Raw genomic sequence first — 24,355 nt, forward strand, 5'->3', positions numbered from 1 at the left:
TCGAACTGTCAGCTCTAGGGCTACTGACCGACGACCCAGTGACATTGCGACACACCAGTGCTGTGTGAAAAGTCAACGAGTGGCCATGCCGTTGAGACGCGCTGTCCCCTGCCATGGGAATGTCGATGCTCTTTACCGCTTCTCGGGGCCACCAACAGGGATGAAGACTCCCCTCGCCGTGATTATTTGAACAAACGACACTGACATTTGCCACGTTTAACGAATGTCAACGACTATATATGTAAAGGTTAACGATGACCGTATGGGCCTTTATTTGTCCGGTAAAGCCTTACTTGGTATCAATACTCTTTTATTGTGTGTCAGGAGGCTCTCAGGGCATCACAATGTTTGGTCAATTCCATTCGACACCGACGGTGAGATCGCATTTCCACGTCCTCTGTGATGAGCCCTATCCGCGCGGGGGGGGGGGGGGGGGGGGCATTGCAAGCAGGGCCGAAAACCACGGGATTTTTGAGTTTGGCGACTTGACATTGATTGACAGGTCACCATCCGTCCGAGGGTTCTTCGCTCCCCTGTTGTCGGAGGCACCCCGGGGGTTGTATCAGCTGGCCGCTAATCGCACCAGGAATGCCGAGAGTAGTTTCAAGAGGTCGTGCTCCAGAAAGAGAAAAGAAGGAGGGAAGGAACAAATGCCAGCCTGACAAGGGAAACAATCCGGCAAACGTTGATACAAAATCTCTCGTGGCCCGGGATATTTTAAGACCCCCCCCTCCTCCTCCCTCTGTGTTGTTGCTGTTGTTATTGTTTGCTGGTTGTGAGTTTGCGAGTCGTGGGGGCAACTTCCCTCTGTGCGCTTTGGCTGAGCTGCGCTTCGCACGGACACCGCCAGAGGTCCAACATCGCCTTGCCGCACGACGCGAGATCGCGGTCAGTTCATGCAGCGCCGCTCAGACGGTCAGACAGCCGGGCAGCCCGTAGCGTGGCGTATCGCACGTGCCCCACAACAACGCCGGCGGTATAACTTGGCAAGGCAGTCTAAACAATTTGTACAACCTGTTCCAATGCGCGCGTGTGTGTACACGTGTGTGTGTGTCCCTCTGTTAAGGGTATACGGGGGATATTTGTCTTTGTGTGTGTAGACAGTGGGGAGCGGTAGTGTAGCGGTTAACACGCTGCGCTATGAACCCGGTGACCCAGGTTCGATTCCCGCTCACGGCCAACACCCAGTGACGATTATCTGAACCGGTCCTAGGCCTCCCCTATGTCGACTCAGCCTCAAATGAGTGTAAACATCGCCACTGGGGAGACAAAGGCGGTCGGGCGTGGTGTTGCCACCCACCCCCTCGTGTGCCGTGCCGGCCTTCATAGGTGCTCACTAACAGCACTTGCCCCGACAGTCTGTTGAGGCTACACGGGGGATATTTGTCTTTGTGTGAGAGCACAAATCAGGACAGTAATAAGCCAAGAAAGCCTCGCCAAGGCTCAAGACTGTTACCCAGGAGAATCCGGTTTTAGGATGTTTCGCCACTGATATCAATTAGTGATTTTATATCTTTTTCATCACAACGTTTATCACCATCGACACTTGGAACAAATACCTTCGTGGATAAATCTTGCACAGCAGTGTGTCCCTTGCATCAGAGGACGTCTGCAGATGCGATTTTGTGGATATTGCGCTGAAACATTCGTCACGTGGCCCCATCTTTGAGAGTATTCTGCATCGAGAAAATGTGTAATTTCCTTTTTTGAATTCAAGGAGGTTTTTTTTTTAACTCAATGGAAAGAAACCAAAGTATGAACGGATCTTTGTGTTGAGTTTCTTGTTCTTCCCCCGCACCTCCCATGGGCACGGTTGGCTACGTACGGTGCGAAAGAAGTTCGACGTACAGGACACTCAGTGACACTCAGTGTCCTGTAGTAGCTACACGTGTAGTAGTAGCTACACACACGTGTAGTAGTAGCTACACGTGTAGTAGTAGCTACACGTGTAGTAGTAGCTACACGTGTAGTAGTAGCTACACGTGTAGTAGTAGCTACACGTGTAGTAGTAGCTACACGTGTAGTAGTAGCTACACGTGTAGTAGTAGCTACACGTGTAGTAGTAGCTACGGGCCTCGCACTTTCAAGGGCCCCGCGCTAAATGCTTCCAAGCTCTCAATTCCGGTTCAGTGATTCTGCACTTGCTCTATTACTACAGTACTATACCGCCTTCAACTTTTACGAACGACTGGGTGTTGAACGTTAGCGATTTGTCGTATTATCTGGCTGTATAGCAAATGAAAACATAAAATTACTTTACTATGCAAGTTAAACATTCGTGTGTTTTAATATTTGTGTTTTGTTTTATTAAGGGCCCCTTCATAACATCATGCTACAGGCACCGCATTAGCTTATTCCGGCACTGCGTACATTACGCACGTGGAGTGATTCCACACTCCGCAGCCTCACACCGACAACACTCGGCACCCCCCCCCCCCACCAACGAGACCCCCAATTCGAGTCACTCACCAGGCTCGTCGCCTCTAAAAGCAACCCAAGGTTCCAACGCGATCCGCGGCGTGAATTTAAAGTTGATTTGGTGATTTAAAAAGCAAGAATCTGCAAAGTAGTTTCGTGAGTTTGAGCACTCCAGCTGAAAGTTGTCGCCCAGCCAGATTATTACCGATTCAATTGCAGGCGAATGTTGCGTGGTATTTAAACTCCCGACACCGAAGAGGAATCGGGCCCGCAACCGGAGAACGGCGAACGCCACGTGCGATGTCTCGACGTTCATTGTTCCCCTTACTGGCACATGGCAGACGTGGGCAAAAGTCCCTGGCAGACGTTACGTGGAAATTGAACCGTTAACTCCAAGCGAACTGGCCAAGTGGGACGTGTCCCGAGTGGCCTATTGACAGCGTGCACGCGCGTGAGCGTCCGCGCGTGCGTTGTTCGCTTTGTGTGCGCGGGGAGCGGCGCTCGCAGTGACTCGCACGCAAGCCTCACTCGATCTGGGTGACCCGGGCTCAATGTTTATTCACACGCAACACGAGCCGCAACCGGAATTTAAACTTCAGACTGGCCCTCCGACTTGGTCAACTCGGGTCAAAGTAAGTTTCTGGTGTAGCGCGTGACCGCGACTTTTGTTGGGGAGGGGAGGGGAGGGGGGGGGTTGTGTGTGGAGGTGGGAGGGGGGGTGCATAAATGATCCACAACGTTTGACTTTATTAACGTTCTGCCACGCGTCGAATGCGGTTTATTGGGAAACACGAGCCCCTAGCTATGTTTTTTTTTAAATACAATATTTGTTTTAGATTTGTATTACTTCCAAGAAGGACAAAGCGCTGAGCTCGCGCTGCTGAGGTCATAGGTTCGAATCCATGTTCCAGCCACCCCTGGTTCAACCCGGTTCTGAAGCGTAGAGAGTCGGTGGGTCTCAACCAGGTCACAAATGACTGCAAAGACGTAAACACGCAACACACGCCGTCCTATTCAATTTGGCCCTGCACTGAAATTTGCTCAATTCCGGTTTTGCGAATTAAAAAATATCGGTTTTAGGGGGCGAACATTACTCTCTGTAGCAGAGAGACCAGGTGTCACGTGAAGGGATCTCACAATCAGAATCTGTATTTAGACTGGAAGAATCCGATGAGCTATGAAGCTCTTTTTCACAGACGTCTAGTAGAGGTTGCCCTGTGGAATCCGCACCCGTGCGCCATTTCTCCAACACGGAGGGCGGCTTTTATTCTGCGAGAGAGCCGAATTGATACTTCTAGATGCTTCTTCTCAAACTGTGACTCCGTGGTGTGCAAGTCAACAGCTGATCGTCTCATTCCAATCCGTTCACATTGACAGGTAGCCCACGGTCCACTCCTCCTCTTCGTCTCCTCGTCTCTGCCTCTGTTCTTTTCCTGCGTATCGTGACAATTTGTTCGGGAGCTAAATGCCAATGTTGAGGTCCGCTGCGAGCCACGAGAGGGCTTCAGGAGGGAGTCCGCGTGGCTGTGCTGCGTGTGTTGACTCTAATGCGTCATCCAACTCTGTCGAGCAACACCGTAGTTATTGCGGGGTCGTCTTTAAACTCAGCAGAGGCTTCAGCGTAACAGACAAAGAAGGTGTTACCTTGAAAATAACGATCTCGAATTTTGAGTGGCATCCGAGTACAAAGACAAATACAAAGACCCCCCCCCCAGTATAGCCTTAACAGACTGTTGGGGCAAGTGCTGTTAGCGAGCACCTATGAAGGCCGGAACGGCACACGAGGGGGTTGGGTGGCCAGCACCACGCCCGGCCGCTTTTGTCTCTCTATTGGCAATGTTTTCACTCCATATCGGGTACTCATTTGAGGCCGAGTCGATCTAGGGGAGACTCAGTACCGGTTCAAATAAGCGTCACTGCTGTTGGCCGTGAGCGGGAGCCTGACGCTCACACAACACACGCACACCACGCACACCATAGCCATACGATGCGTCAAAGAGGTACGGCCACGTAAGCACGCGGCCACCCAAACATCGCCAAGCCAAACAAGCCCGAGCCGTGGGCCAGCCATGCGCGCCCCTTCCATGCGCGGTCGACTGCAGATTTTGTCTCCAGCGAGACCTGCACACCTCTAGGAGCAGGCAGGCCCAGGCAAGCGTTTTCTCACCCCCCCCCCCCCTCCATGGCTAAAGTCCATGCTCGCGCCCGGCTTCTCAAATCTTCACGTCGCGGGGGATCTGGCGTCTGCGCGTTGGGCACAAACGAGGGCGAGGCGGTGGGTTGGAGCGGTCTGGACGTGCTGCCACTTCTGGGTCTGCACACACACACACACACAAAAAAAAATCCGGCGTCGATATCCAAGGTTACTGCCAGAGTAAACGTCGCCCCGCAGGACAACTGCCAAGCGATATTCTTCGCTAATGACAGGGGTTTGTGTCGTTGTTCAATATGCAACGTGATAAGAATTTGCGGCCGTGGGGGGGGGGGGGGGAGGGGTGGTGGTGGTGTGAGTTTGACGCGCGCAGCCGCCTGGAATGTGTTTATGAAACGCGGCTGTTGAGCACGGAGTGAGATGCCGCGTTATGCAATCACCGACCGCGTTACCACACCCCCACCTCCCCCCTCCCCCTTTGCTCATCGGCGTGGGGGGCCTTCGGTTCCATCAAATAAAGAGAGCGGTGGCGGCGGATAACGAATGATCGCGAACGCACGACGGCTCTCTCGATTTACACCGCAAACCTCTCTCGCTCTCTTAGGTTGTTATTTTTTTTTTGCTCGATCGTTTGCATGAGATTTGTGTCACTTCGTAACGTGGCACCTCCACCGCCCCCCCCCCCCCCGCCCCCCGCTACATTCTCGCCAATCGCCTCTCACGGGATTCCGAGAAGTCATCTGAAAAGCGGCCAAAATATAGAGGGTGGGGGGGGGGGGATGGAGGGAAATATCGGAGCTTCGTGTTCCACCAAGAGCCGCTCTTTGACACGGCCGGAGCCCCGCAGACGCGTTTCACAACAACTGCGGAAAGCGCCTACGACTGCGCACCAATTTGCAATTTGACCGTCGCTCCTTTTCCGCGAGCGACGACGCCTCTGCACTGAAGCGACCGAGAGTCTCAACGGAGCCTTTGTCGACTCGGTGAGCGGCCGAGGGCTTCCAGATTGGCAAAGGACGCGCGGGCGGAGCGGCATTGGCCGCGGCCACGTGGCCAGCCGAGGCGCGGAATTCGGGGAACGCTGCGCGGGCGAAACCCCAAAACGTGCCCGGCCCGCCGTAAGTTGTCTGAGCGCCCTCGCGAGCTCCCTTCGCCGTGGAAAAATAAAAAAAGCCAATGAGCTCTCGGGCGTTACAGCCTCCTCCTCCTACACCTCCTGCTGCTGCTGCTGCTCGGGCCAGCCAAGGGAAGGAGCGTGGACCCAGCCTCGCAGGGAAAACTCCCCGCACCGGTGCAGGCGCGGCGATACTACCTTGGTTTGCCTGCGGTATGGGCAAATCGACTCGCTTGGTCGGAGTTGGTTTGGGAGTTCAACTCCGGGTCAAGGTATCGGCTCGGCCTGCCTTCCACTCCACGCTCAGTGCAAATTAAGTCGGCTTGCTGACTTGCGTGTCAGTAAATAAGTTGGTTCTTGCTATAAAGAGACTGGCCATCACCATGGCAATGTGGAATTTCCACCACTGGATCATGTCCACCATTGGAAATTAAGGCCACTCTATTGCTCATTTGGTCAAAGAGATAGCTTGACAATTGACTCAGCTTCTAAATTAGGAATTGAGTTCGCGTTAGACCTCGGGTTATGGGTGGGGATATTGTTGAGGTTGGGGGTAGAGTTAAGAATAAGTCTTAGATGAGTATTCAATTGAGGAACAGGGTACTTGCTAGGGCTAAACCTAAGGCTATGATTTTGGGACTTTATTTAAAGTTGTAAATGCCCCGGGTTAGGATGATGGCTATGCACAGCAACGCGTGCTGGTCAACACTATTGCAAACGATCACATCGGACTTGGACGGTGCAAGTTGGTTCTGTAAATCTTAGAGGTTGCAAGCTGCCCAGATCGTGGCATGAACTGCGCACTCGACTCCAAGACACTACTGCTATATATTTCTGCTCCAAGTGGGATTGTGGTTGTTGTTGTGAGGCTGTCCCCGCCTATCCCCTCACCTCCTGCTCCACAACGCCCCACGTCCACCCAAACCAGCCCAACGCCTTGTCCCGGGGGGGGGGTGGTTGGAGAATCGGGGGGGGGGGAGGGGCTAAACAGAAAAAGGCGGGGCCTAAATAGAACAAGGGCGGGGCCTAAAGAACACGGGGTGGGGCCTCAGGAGGAGGAAGAGGCAATGGGGCCTCATCAGGAAGGGTTGGGGGGCATGAAGTGAAAGAGGTGGCGCCTTTAGAGGTTGAGCTTCCCTGTCGATTTGATGATAAAACATGGAATCAAAATATGTTGCAGCGTACCATTGGTGCCTCGAATGCGGCCACACGCAAAGCGACTTCATTGTTGTGGTTAAGTGGAATGCACGTTGCAACGTTTTAAATTCCAAGCCGAACACTGAAAGGCATTTCGCACGGTAAGGGTCTACCGTTCCACTAATTATTTCTGCTAAGTTAATTTATCAACTGGGCCCAAGGAACTAAACTCTTCTAGGGCCAATTTGGGGATAATTTGTTCAACTTTTACCGTGAAACTGTCTCATTAGCATGTCTAACTTGAGTAATATCTCCATGGACCTTGTCTCACGGCAAACTTTCTCTCCACTCAGCGTGACGCTTCGCGAGACGGAGCAAGGTGATTTAGACAGTAGCACGCCGCACATCGTAAGCCGCCGTGTGCATCCTCGGTAACAATTAGGCAAAGTTGCAACGAAACGGTTTAAAAAGTGGTTCAATCGCGCCCAGCGACCCATTCGTTGTTGCCGTGCTTGTGGTCAACCGGCCCCCACGAAGCGATGCGAGCACGGAAGCCTCGGATCCAACAACGGCGGCGTTGACAAGCGGCGGTGACTTCGTAGAGAATTGTGACCGTGGTGCAGCTCTGTGGCTCGTGCCGCGGGAGGGTGTGGTGGTGGGGGGAGCTTCTCCACGAGTGGAACTGAATTGTGCTCCCGGCACGCCTGGAGCGAGGCGTCGGAACGTCGCTGTTCGAACGGCGCGCGGTGTGATCCGAAAACTCATCAGCAGCAGCAACATCAGCAGCAGCATCAGCAGCAGCATCATCATCAGCAGCAGCAACAGCAGCACCAGCAGCAGCATCAGCACAATTAGCAGCAGCATCAGCAGAATCAGTAGCATCAGCAGCATCAGCACAAATCACGCGCGTCAGTCGTGTATCGGATACATTCGCGAGCTTCGGGAGGTGCACAATTCTCGTGTAACTAAAAGGCAGAAGCCATCGCTCATTTATTTATTTTGCGTGTCTCTCTCTTTCTCCCCCCTGGCCCCGAAGTGGACTTTCTGTCGACGCCCGTGCCGCGTGCAGCAGACGCGCGTCACGTTCGGGAGGCGAAATTGCTCTGAACCGAAGTGTCGCGTCGCCACGTGGATTTACAAGCGCGGCGCTCCGTGTCGCGTCGCCACGTGCTTGGGGGTGGGCGCGGACCCCCACCCCCCTACCACCCCCCACCCCTGCCCCCCCCACACCCCCAAATCGGTGCGCTGCGACATCAGAAGCCCCGCGCCAAGGTTTTCCTGCCACCTGGGCTCGTCAGAAGAATAGCAACGCACCACGCCAGACGATGCATTTCACGTGTAGCCCACCCCTATCCCGGTGTTGGAAGGTGTTCCTAATCTTCCCGTGATATGTCCCAGATTTGTGTAACTCGGAGGTGGCAACCCCCTCATCGCATCCCTTGCCCGCGGTGTTTAATCAAGGGCCGGGTGAAATCCGGAGATTTTCAGATCGTTACTCACGCAGGGACGCATTGTATTTACAAACTTTGCTCTGAATGCTTCAGAAGGTGAGTCTCCTCTTGATTTCCCTACCTCCTCCCACATCGTGTGCTTTCCTCTTCGTTCCATCATACAGCCCTTTCTTCACATCAGCACAATCATCAGCAGCATCGCCTCCCTTATTATGCCTTCTCGGGCTTTCCCCCCCCCACATCCTTCAATAATTTCTTTCAGCAGCCCTTTGACAGCATTGGGGCCGGGAGCCTTCATCGAGCAGTAGATAGATCATGGCTCGTGACAACGATGATGACGTTCGACCAATACGCGAATGAAAGCCTCCACGTTGGTGGTAGTTAAACTCTGCTGCTGTTCGTGTCCCACTGTGCTTAACTTTGGATCTCACATACCACGTGCCAAGTCAGGATTGAGACCTTGATGCGCTGTTTGGAGGTAACATGTCACAACTTCTGCTTTGGATGCAATATCTAACTTAATATACAAAAGGAATCAATTGCTTGATATCTTTGAGCTTCTTGTTGGTGCGGTTTACACAGTGGACATGAGGAATCGACTCTGGACGCAGGTGTGGGGGTGGACCCACGCGTGCCTCAGCACAGGAAGGGTCACCACCCCAAGTGACCCAAGGAGTCAGGGCATTGAGCCACGGCATCGCTGAGGTCCTGAGTTCAAACCCGGGTGTCATGCCACTGTCTGTGGTTGATCGGGGCTCTCAAGTTTGGCGAGTTGGTTGTCTAACCGCGGTGACCAATGACCACACAAACTACATCGTACGTATTTCTTCAATTACTTTCATTCATCTAAACTCAAACAATTGGATTTAGAAATTATGGTTCGAATGACATTTTACGAACGCTACTTGTGCAGGGCGTATACAGAGACTCCCACCCAAGTGTGGGTTGAAGAGGTAAACATTTGAAAATGAAATGAGTTTGGAAGTAGTTGTGTGAGGTCATCTTCAGCAGGCCGCTTTCCTAAACAGGGTGATGCACTGCTCACTGCGGTACGGGCGAGGAAGGCGACGAGTCTACGTGTGGGACGGCACTTCCCCGGGCATCAACATTTTGCGGTCACCTTCACAACGACGGCGTCCCCACGGCCCTTACAGGATGTGCACTGCACAGTTATCACAGTCACACGAATAACGCCGTGCACGCACGCACGCGCACGCACACAAATGAAATGAGCAATAAATAATGGGACTGCATTTCCAGGTGAAAGCCAAGGGGCAATGTTTGTTTCCTGCGTACCCACCGCGTGTCACTTACAGCCCTGAGCCAGTGGAGGAAACTCCACGTTGCTACGGCCAAGGGCGAGTGTATTCATGGGGCGACCATCCTTGACTTCTCCCCACAGAGCGGTAGGCATTTAATCGACCCCCGAAAGCATGAAGGGCTAAGTCAACCCCCACTCCCCCCCACGAAACCAGGATGCTAACTCGCCCGCCCTCTAACGGGTGGTTAGCGATGGGGCGCTCGAACGGCTGCCGATGTGAAGTCGGCAGCCCGGGTCCAGGGGTGGGCAACCTGCGACTCGGGAAGAGCGTGCCGGCTCCTCGAGGACCGTTTCGTGCAGACGCTCGCTCGCTCGCTCGTTCGTTTGCTAAGGATGCCACCACCCGTCACGTGATCGCCACGTGCATTGTGCGCCTCTTGAAATATTTAAAGGGGGTTTTTTTGTCTTGATTTGAAGCTTTCGTGACTGTAGAAATTCGTACTCTTTGGTTCTTTCGGTAAAGTCACGAAAGTAGAAAAATTAATAGATCACGACGTTTCGATCGCAACACAAGCAATCGTCATCAGGTGGGACAACCACAGAAAAGAAAAAAAAACTGCTGAAGTAGGCGAGGCATCTGCTGTTTTACCGAATTCGAAAAACAAATGTCTCCTCTTATTTTTTTGGTAGCCGACCCCCTCGTTGATCAGTCACACGGACAGGCACAGAGAAGGCGCACGGAGACACGGGGATCACGTGGAGACACGGGGTACACGTGGAGACACGGGGCGCACGTGGAGACACGTGGTACACGTGGAGACATGGGGTACACGTGGAGACACGGGGTGCACGTGGAGACACGGGGTGCACGTGGAGACACGTGGTACACGTGGAGACATGGGGTACACGTGGAGACACGGGGTACACGTGGAGACACGGGTGCACGTGGAGACACGTGGTACACGTGAAGACATGGGGTACACGTGGAGACACGGGGTGCACGTGGATGGAGATGATGTGCACGTGGATGGAGATGCGATGCACGTGGAGACACGGGGCGCACGGAGACACGTGGTACACGTGGAGACACGGGGTGCACGTGGATGGAGATGCAAGTAGATGACATAGGGACATGATACCCTGCGACAAGACCACAATTGCACCCGGTGCATGTGTAGTGGCCTTATTGACGTCTACACACGTAGCCGTGCACAACGTCGCCCTCATCACAGCCGCAACCCGACGCTTTGCCCTATAGCCCAAACACCCTCGCAAGGCACAGCCTCTGCTCACGTTCTAGCTATTGTCTTATTCTGTCCCTTAGCTCCTAATCCAAGCGCTCGCGTCAGATACAACCTGCACCCTCGCCCTGACTGTACAGCTCACCTTTAGTCTAGACCCCCTCCCCCCCTCCCGTGGAAATATTTTAATAGAGAGCCCCAGACAGCTCTAGCTGTTCCTACCCATAACCCCAACTCAAAATCTATCTTCAATCCCCATCCTAACCACATTCTCAACCCTAATTATATATCTAACCATTAATCTTAGCCTTGACCCTAACTAATGTCTCGTTCCAACTCTAGTCCCAATCGTAAAAACCCAACCCATGCCATAACCAAACCCCTAACCCTACTGATGCTCGCTCTGACCCCAACCCCACAACCTAACCTGGTCTCTGCCTTAAAGCAAGCCCCACCCATATAGCCACTACGCTACCTCTAACCTGAGCCATAACCCTAAGTCCTAATCCCAGTCTCAATCCTAATCCCCTTCCACTGCCCCACACCACCTCCCCAACCCAAGCGCGAACCACGACGGCTGGGGAGGAGAGAGAGAGAGGTTCCACGCGGAAGCTTCGCTGTTCGCAGGCTGGGCACGTAGGGACCGCGCCGCCACGGAGCATGCCGGTCTGGCCCGAGTGGGAGTGGAGGGGGTCCGGTGGGTGGCTGGGTGGCTGGGTGGCTGGCTGGCTTGGTGGCTGGCTAGGTGACTGGCTGGGTGACTGATTGGGTGGCTGGCTGGGTGACTGGCTGGGTGGCTGGCTGGGTGGCTGTCTGGGTGGCTGGGTAGGTGACTGGCTGGGTGACTGACTGGGTGGCTGGCTGGGTGACTGACTGGGTGGCTGGGTGACTGGCTGGGTGGCTGGCTGGGTGGCTGGCTGGGTGGCTGGGTGGGTGACTGACTGGGTGGCTGGCTGGGTGACTGGCTGGGTGGCTGGCTGGGTGACTGGCTGGGTGGCTGGCTGGGTGACTGGCTGGGTGACTGGCTGGGTGACTGGCTGGGTGACTGACTGGGTGGCTGGCTGGGTGAATGACTGGGTGGCTGGGTGACTGGCTGGGTGGCTGGCTGGGTGGCTGGCTGGGTGGCTGGCTGATTGACTGACTGGGTGGCTGGCTGGGTGACTGGCTGGCTGGGTGACTGGCTGGGTGGCTGACTGGGTGACTAGCTGGGTGGCTGGCTGGGTGACTGGCTGGCTGGGTGACTGGCTGGGTAGCTGGCTGGGTGGCTGGCTAGGTGACTGGCTGGCTGGGTGACTGGCTGGCTGGCTGGGTGACTGGCTGGGTGGGTGGCTGGCTGGGTGACTGGCTGGCTGGCAGGCTGCCTGACTGGCTGGGTGGTTAGCTGGGTGGCTGACCCGGTGGCTGGCTGGGTGGCAGACTAGGTGACTGGCTGGGTGACTGGCTGGGTGGCTGGCTGGCTGGCTGGCTGGCAGGGTGCCTGACTGGCTGGGTGGTTAGCTGGGTGGCTGGCTCGGTGGTTGGCTGGGTGGCTGGCTGGGTGGGTGATTGCCTGGGTGACTGGCTGGGTGATTGGCTGGGTGGCTGGCTGGGTGGCTGGCTGGCTGGGTGATTGGCTGGGTGACTGGCTGGGTGACTGGCTGGGTGGCTGGCTGGGTGACTGGCTGGGTGACTGGCTGGCTGAGTGACTGACTGGGTGGCTGGCTGGGTGACTGGCTGGGTGACTGGCTGGGTGACTGGCTGGGTGACTGGCTGGGCGACTGGCTGGGTGGCTGGCTGGGTGACTGGCTGGCTGGGTGACGGGCTGGGTGGCTGGCTGGGTGACTGGCTGGGTGATTGGCTGATTGACTGGCTGGGTGACTGGCTGGGTGGCTGGCTGGGTGACTGGCTGGGTGGCTGGCTGGGTGACTGGCTGGGTGACTGGCTGGGTGGGTGGCTGGGTGACTGGCTGGGTGGCTGGCTGGGTGACTGGCTGGGTGACTGGCTGGCTGGGTGACTGGCTGGGTGGGTGACTGGCTGGCTGGGTGACTGGCTGGGTGACTGGCTGGGTAGCTGGCTGGGTGGCTGGCTAGGTAACTGGCTGGCTGGGTGACTGGCTGGCTGGCTGGGTGACTGGCTGGGTGGGTGGCTGGCTGGGTGACTAGCTGGCTGGCAGGCTGCCTGACTGGCTGGGTGGTTAGCTGGGTGGCTGGCTCTGTGGCTGGCTGGGTGGCTGGCTGGGTGGCTGGCTGGTATAGGTGGCTGACTGGGTGACTGGCTGGGTGACTGGCTGGGTGACTAGCTGGGTGGCTGGCTGGGTGGCTGGCTGGCTGGGTGATTGGCTGGGTGACCGGCTGGGTGGGTGGCTGGCTAGGTGACTGGCTGGCTGGGTGACTGACTGGCTGGCAGGCTGCCTGACTGGCTGGGTGGTTAGCTGGGTGGCTGGCTCGGTGGCTGGCTGGGTGACTGGCTGGTTGACTGGCTGGGTGGCTGGCTAGGTGGTTGGCTGGGTGACTGGCTGGCTGGGTGACTGGCTGGGTGACTGACTGGGCGACTGGCAGGGTGCCTGGCTGGGTGACTGGCTGGCTGGGTGACGGGCTGGGTGGCTGGCTGGGTGACTGGCTGGGTAACTGGCTGATTGACTGGCTGGGTGACTGGCTGGGTGGCTGGCTGGGTGACTGGCTGGGTGGCTGGCTGGGTGGCTGGCTGGGTGACTGGCTGGCTGGGTGACTGGCTGGGTGGCTGGCTGGGTGGCTGGCTGGCTGGGTGACTGGCTGGGTGGCTGGCTGGGTGACTGGCTGGGTGGCTGGCTGGGTGACTGACTGGGTGGCTGGCTGGGTGACTGTCTGGCTGGGTGTCTGGCTGGCTGGGTGACTGGCTGGGTGACTGGCTGGGTGGCTGGCTGGGTGGCTGGCTAGGTGACTGGCTGGCTGGGTGACTGGCTGGCTGGCTAGGTGACTGGCTGGCTGGCAGGCTGCCTGACTGGCTGGGTAGCTGGCTGGGTGGCTGGCTAGGTGACTGGCTGGCTGGGTGACTGGCTGGCTGGCTGGGTGACTGGCTGGGTGGGTGGCTGGCTGGGTGACTGGCTCCCTGGCAGGCTGCCTGACTGGCTGGGTGGTTAGCTGGGTGGCTGGCTCGGTGGCTGGCTGGGTGGCTGGCTGGGTGGTTGGCTGGTATAGGTGGCTGACTGGGTGACTGGCTGGTGACTGGCTGGGTGACTGGCTGGGTGGCTGGCTGGGTGGCTGGCTGGCTGGGTGACTGGCTGGCTGGCAGGCTGCCTGACTGGCTCGGTGGTTAGCTGGGTGGCTGGCTCGGTGGCTGGCTGGGTGACTGGCTGGTTGACTGGCTGGGTGGCTGGCTAGGTGGTTGGCTGGGTGACTGGCTGGCTGGGTGACTGGCTGGGGGACTGGCTGGGCGACTGGCTGGGTGCCTGGCTGGGTGACTGGTTGGCTGGGTGATGGGCTGGGTGGCTAGCTGGGTGACTGGCTGGGTGACTGGCTGATTGACTGGCTGGGTGACTGGCTGGGTGGCTGGCTGAGTGACTGGCTGGCTGGGTGACTGGCTGGGTGGCTGGCTGGGTGGCTGGCTGGCTGGGTGACTGGCTGTGTGGCTGGCTGGGTGACTGGCTGGGTGGCTGGCTGGCTGGCTGGGTGACTGACTGGGTGGCTGGCTGGGTGACTGGCTGGCTGGGTGTCTGGCTGGGTGGGTGACTGGCTGGGTGACTGGCTGGGTGGCTGGCTGGGGGACTGGCTGTCTGGGTGACTGGCTGGCTGACTGGGTGACTGGCTGGGTGGGTGGCTGGCTGGGTGACTGGCTGGCTGGCAGGCTGCCTGACTGGCTGGGTGGTTAGCTGGGTGGCTGGCTCGGTGGCTGGCAGGCTGCCTGACTGGATGGGTGGTTAGCTGGGTGGCTGGCTCGGTTGCTGGCTGTGTGACTGGCTGGTTGACTGGCTGGGTGGCTGGCTAGGTGGTTGGCTGGGTGACTGGCTGGCTGGGTGACTGGCTGGGTGACTGGCTGGGCGACTGGCTGGGTGCCTGGCTGGGTGACTGGCTGGCTGGGTGACGGGCTGGGTGGCTGGCTGGGTGATTGGCTGGGTGACTGGCTGATTGACTGGCTGGGTGACTGCCTGGGTGGCTGGCTGGTTGACTGGCTGGGTGGCTGGCTGGGTGGCTGGCTGGGTGACTGGCTGGCTGGGTGACTGGCTGGGTGGCTGGCTGGGTGACTGGCTGGGTGGCTGGCTGGGTGACTGACTGGGTGGCTGGCTGGGTGACTGGCTGGCTGGGTGTCTGGCTGGCTGGGTGACTGGCTGGGTGACTGGCTGGGAGGCTGGCTGGGTGGCTGGCTAGGTGACTGGCTGGCTGGGTGACTGGCTGGCTGGCTGGGTAACTGGCTGGGTGGGTGGCTGGCTGGGTGACTGGCTGGCTGGCAGGCTGCCTGACTGGCTGGGTGGTTAGCTGGGTGGCTGGCTCGGTGGCTGGCTGGGTGGCTGGCTGGGTGGCTGGCTGGTATAGGTGGCTGACTGGGTGACTGGCTGGGTGACTGGCTGGGTGACTGGCTGGGTGACTGGCTGGGTGGCTGGCTGGGTGACTGGCTGGCTGGGTGACTGGCTGGCTGGCTGGGTAACTGGCTGGGTGGGTGGCTGGCTGGGTGACTGGCTGGCTGGCAGGCTGCCTGACTGGCTGGGTGGTTAGCTGGGTGGCTGGCTCGGTGGCTGGCTGGGTGGCTGGCTGGGTGGCTGGCTGGTATAGGTGGCTGACTGGGTGACTGGCTGGGTGACTGGCTGGGTGACTGGCTGGGTGACTGGCTGGGTGGCTGGCTGGCTGGGTGATTGGCTGGGTGACCGGCTGGGTGGGTGGCTGGCTAGGTGACTGGCTGGCTGGGTGACTGACTGGCTGGCAGGCTGCCTGACTGGCTGGGTGGTTAGCTGGGTGGCTGGCTCGGTGGCTGGCTGGGTGACTGGCTGGTTGACTGGCTGGGTGGCTGGCTAGGTGGTTGGCTGGGTGACTGGCTGGGTGACTGACTGGGCGACTGGCTGGGTGCCTGGCTGGGTGACTGGCTGGCTGGGTGACGGGCTGGGTGGCTGGCTGGGTGACTGGCTGGGTAACTGGCTGATTGACTGGCTGGGTGACTGGCTAGGTGGTTGGCTGGGTGACTGGCTGGGTGACTTACTGGACGACTGGCTGGGTGCCTGGCTGGGTGACTGGCTGGCTGGGTGACGGGCTGGGTGGCTGGCTGGGTGACTGGCTGGGTAACTGGCTGATTGACTGGCTGGGTGACTGGCTGGGTGGCTGGCTGGGAGACTGGCTGGGTGGCTGGCTGGGTGGCTGGCTGGGTGACTGGTTGGCTGGGTGACTGGCTGGGTGGCTGGCTGGGTGGCTGGCTGGCTGGGTGACTGGCTGGGTGGCTGGCTGGGTGACTGGCTGGGTGGCTGGCTGGGTGACTGACTGGGTGGCTGGCTGGGTGACTGGCTGGCTGGGTGTCTGGCTGGCTGGGTGACTGGCTGGGTGACTGGCTGGGTGGCTGGCTGGGTGGCTGGCTAGGTGACTGGCTGGCTGGGTGACTAGCTGGCTGGCTGGGTGGCTGGCTGGGTGGGTTGCTGGCTGGGTGACTGGCTGGCTGGCAGGCTGCCTGACTGGCTGGGTAGCTGGCTGGGTGGCTGGCTAGGTGACTGGCTGGCTGGGTGACTGGCTGGCTGGCTGGGTGACTGGCTGGGTGGGTGGCTGGCTGGGTGACTGGCTCCCTGGCAGGCTGCCTGACTGGCTGGGTGGTTAGCTGGGTGGCTGGCTCGGTGGCTGGCTGGGTGGCTGGCTGGGTGGCTGGCTGGTATAGGTGGCTGACTGGGTGACTGGCTGGGTGACTGGCTGGGTGACTGGCTGGGTGGCTGGCTGGGTGGCTGGCTGGCTGGCTGGGTGACTGGCTGGCTGGCAGGCTGCCTGACTGGCTGGGTGGTAAGCTGGGTGGCTGGCTCGGTGGCTGGCTGGGTGACTGGCTGGTTGACTGGCTGGGTGGCTGGCTAGGTGGTTGGCTGGGTGACTGGCTGGCTGGGTGACTGGCTGGGGGACTGGCTGGGCGACTGGCTGGGTGCCTGGCTGGGTGACTGGCTGGCTGGCTGACGGGCTGGGTGGCTAGCTGGGTGACTGGCTGGGTGACTGGCTGATTGACTGGCTGGGTTACTGGCTGGGTGGCTGGCTGGGTGACTGGCTGGGTGGCTGGCTGGGTGGCTGGCTGGGTGACTGGCTGGCTGGGTGACTGGCTGGGTGGCTGGCTGGGTGGCTGGCTGGCTGGGTGACTGGCTGTGTGGCTGGCTGGGTGACTGGCTGGGTGGCTGGCTGGCTGGCTGGGTGACTGACTGGGTGGCTGGCTGGGTGACTGGCTGGCTGGGTGTCTGGCTGGGTGGGTGACTGGCTGGGTGACTGGCTGGGTGGCTGCCTGGGTGGCTGGCTAGGTGACTGGTTGGCTGGGTGACTGGCTGGCTGACTGGGTGACTGGCTGGGTGGGTGGCTGGCTGGGTGACGGGCTGGGTGGCTAGCTGGGTGACTGGCTGGGTGACTGGCTGATTGACTGGCTGGTTGACTGGCTGGGTGGCTGGCTAGGTGGTTGGCTGGGTGACTGGCTGGCTGGGTGACTGGCTGGGGGACTGGCTGGGCGACTGGCTGGGTGCCTGGCTGGGTGATTGGCTGGCTGGGTGACGGGCTGGGTGGCTAGCTGGGTGACTGGCTGGGTGACTGGCTGATAGACTGGCTGGGTTACTGGCTGGGTGGCTGGCTGGGTGACTGGCTGGGTGGCTGGCTGGGTGGCTGGCTGGGTGACTGGCTGGCTGGGTGACTGGCTGGGTGGCTGGCTGTGTGGCTGGCTGGCTGGGTGACTGGCTGTGTGGCTGGCTGGGTGACTGGCTGGGTGGCTGGCTGGCTGGCTGGGTGACTGACTGGGTGGCTGGCTGGGTGACTGGCTGGCTGGGTGTCTGGCTGGGTGGGTGACTGGCTGGGTGACTGGCTGGGTGGCTGCCTGGGTGGCTGGCTAGGTGACTGGCTGGCTGGCTGACTGGCTGGCTGACTGGGTGACTGGCTGGGTGGGTGGCTGGCTGGGTGAATGGCTGGCTGGCAGGCTGTCTGACTGGCTGGGTGGTTAGCTGGGTGGCTGGCTCGGTGGCTAGCAGGCTGCCTGACTGGCTGGGTGGTTAGCTGGGTGGCTGGCTCGGTGGCTGGCTGGGTGACTGGCTGGTTGACTGGCTGGGTGGCTGGCTAGGTGGTTGGCTGGGTGACTGGCTGGCTGGGTGACTGGCTGGGTGACTGTCTGGGCGACTGGCTGGGTGCCTGGCTGGGTGACTGGCTGGCTGGGTGACGGGCTGGGTGGCTGGCTGGGTGATTGGCTGGGTGACTGGCTGATTGACTGGCTGGGTGACTGCCTGGGTGGCTGGCTGGTTGACTGGCTGGGTGGCTGGCTGGGTGGCTGGCTGGGTAACTGGCTGGCTGGGTGACTGGCTGGGTGGCTGGCTGGGTGGCTGGCTGGCTGGGTGACTGGCTGGGTGGCTTGCTGGGTGACTGGCTGGGTGGCTGGCTGGGTGACTGACTGGGTGACTGGCTGGTTGACTGGCTGGGTGGCTGGCTAGGTGGTTGGCTGGGTGACTGGCTGGCTGGGTGACTGGCTGGGGGACTGGCTGGGCGACTGGCTGGGTGCCTGGCTGGGTGACTGGTTGGCTGGGTGATGGGCTGGGTGGCTAGCTGGGTGACTGGCTGGGTGACTGGCTGATTGACTGGCTGGGTGACTGGCTGGGTGGCTGGCTGAGTGACTGGCTGGCTGGGTGACTGGCTGGGTGGCTGGCTGGGTGGCTGGCTGGCTGGGTGACTGGCTGTGTGGCTGGCTGGGTGACTGGCTGGGTGGCTGGCTGGCTGGCTGGGTGACTGACTGGGTGGCTGGCTGGGTGACTGGCTGGCTGGGTGTCTGGCTGGGTGGGTGACTGGCTGGGTGACTGGCTGGGTGGCTGGCTGGGGGACTGGCTGTCTGGGTGACTGGCTGGCTGACTGGGTGACTGGCTGGGTGGGTGGCTGGCTGGGTGACTGGCTGGCTGGCAGGCTGCCTGACTGGCTGGGTGGTTAGCTGGGTGGCTGGCTCGGTGGCTGGCAGGCTGCCTGACTGGATGGGTGGTTAGCTGGGTGGCTGGCTCGGTTGCTGGCTGTGTGACTGGCTGGTTGACTGGCTGGGTGGCTGGCTAGGTGGTTGGCTGGGTGACTGGCTGGCTGGGTGACTGGCTGGGTGACTGGCTGGGCGACTGGCTGGGTGCCTGGCTGGGTGACTGGCTGGCTGGGTGACGGGCTGGGTGGCTGGCTGGGTGATTGGCTGGGTGACTGGCTGATTGACTGGCTGGGTGACTGCCTGGGTGGCTAGCTGGTTGACTGGCTGGGTGGCTGGCTGGGTGGCTGGCTGGGTGACTGGCTGGCTGGGTGACTGGCTGGGTGGCTGGCTGGGTGACTGGCTGGGTGGCTGGCTGGGTGACTGACTGGGTGGCTGGCTGGGTGACTGGCTGGCTGGGTGTCTGGCTGGCTGGGTGACTGGCTGGGTGACTGGCTGGGAGGCTGGCTGGGTGGCTGGCTAGGTGACTGGCTGGCTGGGTGACTGGCTGGCTGGCTGGGTAACTGGCTGGGTGGGTGGCTGGCTGGGTGACTGGCTGGCTGGCAGGCTGCCTGACTGGCTGGGTGGTTAGCTGGGTGGCTGGCTCGGTGGCTGGCTGGGTGGCTGGCTGGGTGGCTGGCTGGTATAGGTGGCTGACTGGGTGACTGGCTGGGTGACTGGCTGGGTGACTGGCTGGGTGACTGGCTGGGTGGCTGGCTGGGTGACTGGCTGGCTGGGTGACTGGCTGGCTGGCTGGGTAACTGGCTGGGTGGGTGGCTGGCTGGGTGACTGGCTGGCTGGCAGGCTGCCTGACTGGCTGGGTGGTTAGCTGGGTGGCTGGCTCGGTGGCTGGCTGGGTGGCTGGCTGGGTGGCTGGCTGGTATAGGTGGCTGACTGGGTGACTGGCTGGGTGACTGGCTGGGTGACTGGCTGGGTGACTGGCTGGGTGGCTGGCTGGCTGGGTGATTGGCTGGGTGACCGGCTGGGTGGGTGGCTGGCTAGGTGACTGGCTGGCTGGGTGACTGACTGGCTGGCAGGCTGCCTGACTGGCTGGGTGGTTAGCTGGGTGGCTGGCTCGGTGGCTGGCTGGGTGACTGGCTGGTTGACTGGCTGGGTGGCTGGCTAGGTGGTTGGCTGGGTGACTGGCTGGGTGACTGACTGGGCGACTGGCTGGGTGCCTGGCTGGGTGACTGGCTGGCTGGGTGACGGGCTGGGTGGCTGGCTGGGTGACTGGCTGGGTAACTGGCTGATTGACTGGCTGGGTGACTGGCTAGGTGGTTGGCTGGGTGACTGGCTGGGTGACTTACTGGACGACTGGCTGGGTGCCTGGCTGGGTGACTGGCTGGCTGGGTGACGGGCTGGGTGGCTGGCTGGGTGACTGGCTGGGTAACTGGCTGATTGACTGGCTGGGTGACTGGCTGGGTGGCTGGCTGGGAGACTGGCTGGGTGGCTGGCTGGGTGGCTGGCTGGGTGACTGGTTGGCTGGGTGACTGGCTGGGTGGCTGGCTGGGTGGCTGGCTGGCTGGGTGACTGGCTGGGTGGCTGGCTGGGTGACTGGCTGGGTGGCTGGCTGGGTGACTGACTGGGTGGCTGGCTGGGTGACTGGCTGGCTGGGTGTCTGGCTGGCTGGGTTACTGGCTGGGTGACTGGCTGGGTGGCTGGCTGGGTGGCTGGCTAGGTGACTGGCTGGCTGGGTGACTAGCTGGCTGGCTGGGTGGCTGGCTGGGTGGGTTGCTGGCTGGGTGACTGGCTGGCTGGCAGGCTGCCTGACTGGCTGGGTAGCTGGCTGGGTGGCTGGCTAGGTGACTGGCTGGCTGGGTGACTGGCTGGCTGGCTGGGTGACTGGCTGGGTGGGTGGCTGGCTGGGTGACTGGCTCCCTGGCAGGCTGCCTGACTGGCTGGGTGGTTAGCTGGGTGGCTGGCTCGGTGGCTGGCTGGGTGGCTGGCTGGGTGGCTGGCTGGTATAGGTGGCTGACTGGGTGACTGGCTGGGTGACTGGCTGGGTGACTGGCTGGGTGGCTGGCTGGGTGGCTGGCTGGCTGGCTGGGTGACTGGCTGGCTGGCAGGCTGCCTGACTGGCTGGGTGGTAAGCTGGGTGGCTGGCTCGGTGGCTGGCTGGGTGACTGGCTGGTTGACTGGCTGGGTGGCTGGCTAGGTGGTTGGCTGGGTGACTGGCTGGCTGGGTGACTGGCTGGGGGACTGGCTGGGCGACTGGCTGGGTGCCTGGCTGGGTGACTGGCTGGCTGGGTGACGGGCTGGGTGGCTAGCTGGGTGACTGGCTGGGTGACTGGCTGATTGACTGGCTGGGTTACTGGCTGGGTGGCTGGCTGGGTGACTGGCTGGGTGGCTGGCTGGGTGGCTGGCTGGGTGACTGGCTGGCTGGGTGACTGGCTGGGTGGCTGGCTGGGTGGCTGGCTGGCTGGGTGACTGGCTGTGTGGCTGGCTGGGTGACTGGCTGGGTGGCTGGCTGGCTGGCTGGGTGACTGACTGGGTGGCTGGCTGGGTGACTGGCTGGCTGGGTGTCTGGCTGGGTGGGTGACTGGCTGGGTGACTGGCTGGGTGGCTGCCTGGGTGGCTGGCTAGGTGACTGGTTGGCTGGGTGACTGGCTGGCTGACTGGGTGACTGGCTGGGTGGGTGGCTGGCTGGGTGACGGGCTGGGTGGCTAGCTGGGTGACTGGCTGGGTGACTGGCTGATTGACTGGCTGGTTGACTGGCTGGGTGGCTGGCTAGGTGGTTGGCTGGGTGACTGGCTGGCTGGGTGACTGGCTGGGGGACTGGCTGGGCGACTGGCTGGGTGCCTGGCTGGGTGATTGGCTGGCTGGGTGACGGGCTGGGTGGCTAGCTGGGTGACTGGCTGGGTGACTGGCTGATAGACTGGCTGGGTTACTGGCTGGGTGGCTGGCTGGGTGACTGGCTGGGTGGCTGGCTGGGTGGCTGGCTGGGTGACTGGCTGGCTGGGTGACTGGCTGGGTGGCTGGCTGGGTGGCTGGCTGGCTGGGTGACTGGCTGTGTGGCTGGCTGGGTGACTGGCTGGGTGGCTGGCTGGCTGGCTGGGTGACTGACTGGGTGGCTGGCTGGGTGACTGGCTGGCTGGGTGTCTGGCTGGGTGGGTGACTGGCTGGGTGACTGGCTGGGTGGCTGCCTGGGTGGCTGGCTAGGTGACTGGCTGGCTGGCTGACTGGCTGGCTGACTGGGTGACTGGCTGGGTGGGTGGCTGGCTGGGTGACTGGCTGGCTGGCAGGCTGTCTGACTGGCTGGGTGGTTAGCTGGGTGGCTGGCTCGGTGGCTAGCAGGCTGCCTGACTGGCTGGGTGGTTAGCTGGGTGGCTGGCTCGGTGGCTGGCTGGGTGACTGGCTGGTTGACTGGCTGGGTGGCTGGCTAGGTGGTTGGCTGGGTGACTGGCTGGCTGGGTGACTGGCTGGGTGACTGTCTGGGCGACTGGCTGGGTGCCTGGCTGGGTGACTGGCTGGCTGGGTGACGGGCTGGGTGGCTGGCTGGGTGATTGGCTGGGTGACTGGCTGATTGACTGGCTGGGTGACTGCCTGGGTGGCTGGCTGGTTGACTGGCTGGGTGGCTGGCTGGGTGGCTGGCTGGGTAACTGGCTGGCTGGGTGACTGGCTGGGTGGCTGGCTGGGTGGCTGGCTGGCTGGGTGACTGGCTGGGTGGCTTGCTGGGTGACTGGCTGGGTGGCTGGCTGGGTGACTGACTGGGTGGCTGGCTGAGTGACTGGCTGGCTGGGTGTCTGGCTGGCTGGGTGACTGGCTGGGTGACTGGCTGGGTGGCTGGCTGGGTGGCTGTCTAGGTGACTGGCTGGCTGGGTGACTGGCTGGCTGGCTGGGTAACTGGCTGGGTGGGTGGCTGGCTGGGTGACTGGCTGGCTGGCAGGCTGCCTGACTGGCTGGGTGGTTAGCTGCGTGGCTGGCTCGGTGGCTGGCTGGGTGGCTGGCTGGGTGGCTGGCCGGTCTAGCTGGCTGACTGGGTGACTGGCTGGGTGCCTGGCTGGCTGGGTGGCTGGGTGGCTGGGTGGGTGGCTGGCTAGGTGACTGGCTGGCTGGGTGACTGGCTGGCTGGCAGGCTGCCTGACTGGCTGGGTGGTTAACTGGGTGGCTGGCTCGGTGGCTGGTTGGGTGACTGGCTGGGTGACTGGCTGGGTGGCTGGCTGGCTGGGTGACTGGCTGGCTGGGTGACTGGCTGGGTGACTGGCTGGGTGACTGGCTGGGCGACTGACTGGGTGGCTGGCTGGGTGACTGGCTGGGTGACTGGCTGGGTGGCTGGCTGGGTGACTGGCTGGCTGGGTGACTGGCTGGGTGACTGGCTGGGTGGCTAGCTGGGTGACTGGGTGGCTGGCTGGGTGGCTGGGTGACTCGCTGGGTGACTGGCTGGGTGGCTAGCTGGATGGCCGGCTGAGTGGGTGGCTGGGGGAGCGGCCGTGCGGGGCGGTAGAGAGGCTGCAGGGAGGCGGGGAGGGAGGGGAGACGCGGGGCTGTCTGTGAGGCGAGACGGGACTGCCGGGGGGAGAAGTGGGTGTCGAGGCGATGGGCTGGAGCGGAATGGGACGATCCCTCCTTTCCCCGTTAAAACAACGACAACATCAACAAGAAGGATAAACAAAATCTCCAATTCTTTTTTTAACCCTCTCGTGCTTGATTCATTTCAAGCAAAAACCAAACCAGACTTTGCATTGGTTTCACGTGATTTCTTTTAACGGCCGATGGTGAATTATAATAGGAGTAATTATAATAGTAATAATTATAATAGTAATAATTATAAGCGTAAAAGATGGAGCGATGCCCTATCGGCGGATTTCTACATCGTCGAATCGTGAGAGGTGGCAGCAGTTAACTTTGGCTCGGCATTCACCCAGCAGTGGACTGATTATGGCCGATGATGATGAATTTAGTTTTCGACGAAGCAGCATCCCCAAAAAGTGTTGAAGAAAATCGCTCATGTAATTTATTCGTACACATTATTAGATCATCGTGTACATTACAATGGACACTGAGCATCCACCAGCCACTCCCAACTTGAATGGGGAGGGGCGAGGAGGTGGGTGAATATCACCCACACGATTATGGTTGGAGTTGCAATGCCGATGTACACGGAGATGCCGGGGGTTCTCTTGGAGAGTGAAACGACTTTGAATTAACCACACGGGGAACTGCAAAAAGCTCCCTGAAAAAATAAAATAAAGCGATTATAATAATTAAAACATTCATTACAAGCTGTCGGAATAAATATGATTTGTTTTCTCTTACTCCCCAATTCAATCTTGAGCGATAATCAAATAAATAAATATACGTTGCTTAATCTTGATAACAACCATTTTTTTACTAATGTAGGTGTCTGAGTTATATATATATAACGTTAAATGGCAGGTGCCATGGAAAATAATTGCCAATGCGAAACGAAGCAATGTAATCATTGTTGCGGCATGGGTCATGTGGATAGTCTCACAGTCTCGAAACCCCGGAGCGGGTTGATGCCATTCCTAACGC

At 60.2% G+C, this 24,355-nt stretch overlaps 1 long non-coding RNA gene across 1 annotated transcript in view; it reads right to left on the reverse strand.

Annotated features, from left to right (window-relative positions):
- Positions 1 to 2,150: 2,150 nt before the first annotated feature.
- Positions 2,151 to 24,355, reverse strand: part of LOC116956320 (uncharacterized) — a 52,378-nt gene continuing 30,173 nt past the window's right edge. Inside the window, exon 3 of the long non-coding RNA XR_004404985.2 lies at positions 2,151 to 4,732. This is a non-coding gene — a long non-coding RNA (uncharacterized LOC116956320). The remainder of the gene's footprint in view (positions 4,733 to 24,355) is intronic.

This window comes from Petromyzon marinus, chromosome 64, assembly GCF_048934315.1.
Source record: "Petromyzon marinus isolate PM22_M1 ecotype Great Lakes invasive population chromosome 64, UKy_Petmar_22M1.pri1.0, whole genome shotgun sequence".
Taxonomy (NCBI): Eukaryota; Metazoa; Chordata; class Hyperoartia; order Petromyzontiformes; family Petromyzontidae; genus Petromyzon; species Petromyzon marinus.